The sequence below is a fragment of the Pelophylax lessonae genome, assembly GCF_965119305.1.
Source record: "Pelophylax lessonae genome assembly, chromosome: 3".
Lineage (NCBI taxonomy): Eukaryota > Metazoa > Chordata > Amphibia > Anura > Ranidae > Pelophylax > Pelophylax lessonae.
Genome location: NC_138770.1, coordinates 65268636 through 65274767, shown reverse-complemented (window position 1 = coordinate 65274767; position 6132 = coordinate 65268636). Strand labels below are relative to the sequence as shown.

General features: G+C 48.4%; 1 pseudogene across 1 annotated transcript; it reads left to right on the top strand.

Annotated features, from left to right (window-relative positions):
• The first annotated feature begins 5123 nt into the window (after positions 1-5123).
• Positions 5124-5734, top strand: LOC309550076 (alpha-1,4-N-acetylglucosaminyltransferase-like; annotated as a pseudogene). Its single transcript has one exon. The product of its transcript is annotated as an alpha-1,4-N-acetylglucosaminyltransferase-like (transcript).
• Positions 5735-6132: the final 398 nt, after the last annotated feature.

Here is a 6132-nt window from a genome sequence, read left to right as displayed (position 1 = left end):
AATGGAAAATTTATTTGGTAAGCAGACTGGTTGGTGAGTTGAGCTGGGAATTTTCTTTGGTTTTGTGTAGGGAAGCAGGGCTTTGTTTTCTTAAGGCATGGCTTACCGGGAAACAGAGAACAGTACAGTAGTGACCTTGATAAATCTCCCACCAAATCTGGTGAGATGTAGCAGTGTTTTAGATCTCACACATAAACATACTTTATACTTTACTTTATATCTTGGCTACTACATATACCAGGTAGCGCCAATTCCAACCTTTTATTTTCTCCTTCTTATACTTTATACATCTCACACAAACAGATCTCACACACCTAGGCCTATAGATATATCATTATGAGGGTACACTCACATACCAAGGAGTGCACTGCTATTTTTTTCAGGAGAAATTTTAGGCAAAAGATTCATTTTTCTGCTTAGGCACAGTTAACATTTCAAGATTTGTCCTATAGCACTACCCCCCAGGGCTGGGACAAGGAGTGGGCAGGAGGGGCGGCTGCCCCTGGGTGCAATAGTTTATTGCAGGGATGGGGGAACCCTAAACCTAACTTTATGGGAAGTGGGGGGGCACAGTTTTGCATCTTTGCCCTGGGTGCTGGATGGCTTTCTCCCGGCACTCCTATCCCCCTAGGGCTTTCAGGTGACAGGGTTCCTCACTGCTGCTCAGTCAGGCTGAAAGTACATCATCTTTAGAAGAGGCTTCCTTCGTGGACAACAGCCATGCAGACCAACTTGATGCAGTGTGCGGCGTATGGTCTGAGCACTGACAGGCTGACCCCCCCACCCCTTCAACACCTGCAGCAATGCTGACAGCACTCATACGTCTATTTCCCAAAGACAACCTCTGAATATGATGCTGAGTATGTGCACTCCACTTCTTTGGTCGACTATGGCGAGGCCTGTTCTGAGTGAAACCTGTCCTGTTAAACCACTGTATGGTCTTTGCCACCATGCTGCAGCTCAGTTTCAGGGTCTTGGTAATCTTCTTATAGCCTAGGCCATCTTTATGTAGAGCAACAATTATTTTTTCAGATTCTCAGAGAGTTCTTTGCCGTGAGGTGCCATGTTGAACTTCCAGTGACCAGTATGAGAAATTTCACACACCTGCTCCCCATTCACACCTGAGACCTTGTAACACTAATGAATCACATGACACCGGGGAGGGAAAATGGGTAATTGGGCCCAATTTTGACATTTTCACTTAGGGGTGTACTCTCTTTTGTTGTCAGCGGTTTAGACATTAATGTGTTGGGTTATTTTGAGGGGACAGCAAATTAATACTGTTATACAAGCTGTACACTCACTACTTTACATTGTAGCAAAGTGTCTTTTCTTTAGTGTTGTCACATGAAAAGTTATAATCAGAGGCGGCTCTCTAATTAGGCGATTTAGCGGCCGTCTAGGGCCTCGCGCTTAAAGGGGCCTCGCGGCCGCCTTTCTGCCCAGTAAATAATATAATTATTATATTATGAAGTTATAACCTTGGCCGCCGGCGGCCGCATCCACTTTGCCGCGGCGTCGGCGCTAGTATGCAGGATTAAAAACCCGGCCCCGCACTCACATCACGGTTTCACCCGTGCGTGCTGTGCTGCCAGTCTCCTCCTCCTGCTCCTGCAATCGGCCAATGGATAGTGATGATGTCACGATGTGACATACCTCCTCCCCAGCATTCTCTCGCCTGTGGTACCAGGAGAAGAGAAGAGCAGAAGAGAGAAAAAGGTAAGGACAGACAGAGCGAGTGAGTGACCTAAATGAAATACCACCATCCACTGGTTACTCTGGTCACTCTGCATTGTTGGGGGCACTGGTCACTCTGCATTGATGGGGGCACTGGTCACTCTGCATTAATGGGGGCACTGGTCACTCTGCATTGGATGGGGGCACTGGTCACTCTGCATTGGATGGGGGCACTGGTCACTCTGCATTGTTAGGGGCACTGGTCACTCTGCATTGTTGGGGCACTGGTCACTCTGCATTGGATGAGGGCACTGATCGCTCTGCATTGATGGGGGCACTGGTCACTCTGCATTCATGGGGCAATGGTCACTCTGCATTGTTGGGGGCACTGCTCACTTTGCATTGATGGGGGGCACTGGTCCCTTTGCATTGGATGAGGGCACTGGTCACTCTGCATTGATGGGGGCACTGGTCAATCTGCATTGTTGGGGGCACTGGTCAGTCTGCATTGATGGGGGCACTGGTCACTCTGCACTGTTGGGGCACTGGTCACTCTGCATTGGATGGGGGCACTGGTCACTCTGCATTGTTGGGGGCACTGGTCGCTCTGCATTGTCAGGGGCACTGATCACTCTGCATTGTCAGGGGCACTGATCACTCTGCATTGTTGGGGGCACTGGTCACTCTGCATTGGATGGGGTCACTGGTCACTCTGATCACTCTGCAGTGATGGGGCACAGGTCACTCTGCATTATTGAGGGCACTGGTCACTCTGTATTTATGCGGTCACTGGTTACTGTGGTCACTCTGCATTGTTGGGGGCACTGGTCACTCTGCATTTATGGGGGCACTGGTCACTCTGGTCACTCTGCATTGTTGGGGGCACTGGTCAATCTGCATTTATGGGGGCACTGGTCACTCTGCATTGTTGGGGGCACTGGACACTCTGCATTTTTGGGGGCACTGGTCACTCTGCATTGGATGTGGGCACTGGTCCCTCTGCATTGGACAGGGGCACTGGTCACTCTGGATTGATGGGGGCACTGGTCACTCTGCAATGTTGGGGGCACTTGTCACTCTGCATTGTTGGGGGCACTGGTCACTCTGCATTGATGGGGGCACTGGTCACTTTGCATTGGATGAGGGCACTGGTCACTCTGCATTAATGAGGGCACTTGTCACTCTGCATTGTTGGGGGCACTGGTCACTCTGCATTGATGGGGGCACTGGTCACTTTGCATTGGATGAGGGCACTGGTCACTCTACATTGATGGGAGCACGGGTCACTCTGCATTGGATGGGGGCACTGGTCACTCTGTATTGTTGGGGGCACTGGTCAGTCTGCATTAATGAGGGCACTTGTCAGTCTGTATTGTTGGGGGTGCTGGTCACTCTGCATTGGATGGGGGCACTGGTCATTCTGAATTGATGGGGGCACTGGTCACTCTGCATTGTTGGGGGTGCTGGTCACTCTGCATTGTTGGGGGCACTGGTCACTGTGCATTGTTGGGGGCACTGGTCAGTCTGCATTGATGGGGTCACTGGTCACTTTGCACTGTTGGGGCACTGGTCACTCTGCATTGGATGGAGGCACTGGTCACTCTGCATTGATGGGGCACTGGTCGCTCTGCATTGTTGGGGGCACTGGTCACTCTGCATTGTTGGGGGCACTGGTCACTCTGGTCACTCTGCATTGTTGGGGGCACTGGTCACTCTGGTCACTCTGCATTGTTGGGGGCACTGGTCACTCTGGTCACTCTGCATTGTTGGGGGCACTGGTCACTCTGCATTTATGGGGGCACTGGTCACTCTGGTCACTCTGCATTGTTGTGGGCACTGGTCAATCTGCATTTATGGGGGCACTGGTCACTCTGCATTGTTGGGGGCACTGCTCACTCTGCATTGATGGGGGCACTGTTCACTCTGCATTGATGGGGGCACTGGTCACTCTGCATTGTTGGGGGCACTGGTCACTCTGCATTGATGGGGGCACTGGTCACTCTGCATTGTTGGGGACACTGGTCACTCTGCATTTGATGGGGGAACTGGTCACTCGGCATTGTTGGGGGCACTGGTCAGTCTGCATTAATGGGGGCACTGGTCCCTTTGCATTGGATGGGGGCACTGGTCACTCTGCATTGGATGGGGGCACTGGTCACTCTGCATTGTTGGGGGCACTGGTCACTCTGCATTGATGGGGGCACTGGTCACTCTGCATTGTTGGGGGCACTGGTCACTGTGCATTGTTGGGGGCACTGGTCAGTCTGCATTTATGGGGGCACTGGTCACTTTGCACTGTTGGGGCACTGGTCACTCTGCATTGGATGGAGGCACTGGTCACTCTGCATTGATGGGGCACTGGTCGCTCTGCATTGTTGGGGGCACTGGTCTCTCTGCATTGTTGGGGGCACTGGTCACTCTGGTCACTCTGCATTGTTGTGGGCACTGGTCAATCTGCATTTATGGGGGCACTGGTCACTCTGCATTGTTGGGGGCACTGCTCACTCTGCATTGATGGGGGCACTGGTCACTCTGCATTGATGGGTGCACTGGTCACTCTGCATTGTTGGGGGCACTGGTCACCCTGCATTGATGGGGGCACTGGTCACTCTGCATTGTTGGGGACACTGGTCACTCTGCATTGGATGGGGGAACTGGTCACTCGGCATTGTTGGGGGCACTGGTCACTCTGCATTGTTGGCGGCACTGGTCACTCTGCCTTGAATGGGGGCTCTGGTCACTCTGCATTGATGGGGGCACTGGTCACTCTGCATTGTTGGCGGCACTGGTCACTCTGCATTGAATGGGGGCTCTGGTCACTCTGCATTGATGGGGGCACTGGTCACTCTGCATTGTTGGGGACACTGGTCACTCTGCATTGGATGGGGGAACTGGTCACTCTGCATTGTTGGGGCACTTGTCACTCTGCATTGTTGGGGGCACTGGTCACTCTGCATTGATGGGGGCACTGGTCACACATTTGTGTTCCTGACCCTATAGTGTTCTTTTACTACACTGTTTACCATTTCACATTTAGGAGACACCAACAAGAATAACGGAGTAGTCAGCCACAAAATTTTTATCTATACCCAATGTTTGTGTATAGATATTTTGGAGAAAAGTTTATTTACAAAAATAAGATTCTAAAAGCTGTGAATACCGAGGTTCTATCTATCTATCTATCTATCTATCTATCTATCTATCTATCTATCTATCTATCTATCTATCTATCTATCTATCTATCTATCTATCTATCTATCTATCTATCTATCTATCTATCTATCTATCTGTCTATCTGTCTATCTGTCTATCTGTCTATCTGTCTGTCTGTCTGTCTGTCTGTCTGTCTGTCTGTCTGTCTGTCTGTCTATCTATCTATCTATCTCATGCATTTATCTTTTACCTTTTTATTTTTAAGCTAAGACATAATTTTAATGTGCAAAAATATGAGTCTCATAAAATTTTCTGGTTTACCAGTAAACCCTGAAAAAGTAGTCTACTGAACGCATGTTAGCTCCTGTTGGTTTGCCCTAATGTGGAAATACGGTGGAATTTACATTGATGCTGATGTTATCTCATTTCTCCCAATACCCCAGGACCATTTTCTAGCAGCCCAAGATATCACAACTACTAGCAGTAATGTTTTTGGCCTCTCCTCACATTACCAGTTGGCATGGCAGTTTGTGGAGGAATTTGTTGAGAACTATTGTGGAAAAAATTGGGGACACCGAGGGTCATGGTTTTCACATGTGTTGTGAAGAAATTGTGTGGCATGCCGGTATTTAATTCTACTGATGATGTCATGTGTGGAAACATCATTTGTTTTAATTTTCAATATTTCTAGCCTATACTGCATCCAGCATGGAAAAGGTACTTTGAAGACTGGAAGAGTTTTCCAATTTTTAATAACTCCTATGCCTTACATCTTTGGAATTACATAAAGTACAAATAAAAATCTATGGTACCTGGAAGCAACACATTGGTGGAAGATCTCTACCAAAAATACTGCCCCATCACCTATGGATATATCTTGAGAAATGAGACAACTCACCTGTAACAAGGTTAGTTGAGCTCATAAAACAAACTATGTGACTCATGAAAAGTGGATGTATTAGGAATACTAGAAGCACGTCTTTCTAAACAATGTCTGGTTGGAAGATATCCAGCATCATCCACCATTTTCCTGCCCCTGGCCCATCCCTTTGATTTATTGGATTTACATGTTTTCAATCATATTGTAGTTGCTCAGCATCATATGTAGGCATTACCACAGCTTCCTGTTTTCAGAAAGCACAGAACTCTGAAAAGTACTATGACCTAGCAATGATGTCACTGATGTCATAATGTCTTTAATGAATGCAGAAAAGTTTTATTTAAGAATAGCATTAGCGGGATGAGGAGAGGGCAAAGATGAAACCAAAGAAGGCAAAATATAAGCAAATTAAATGACAGCTT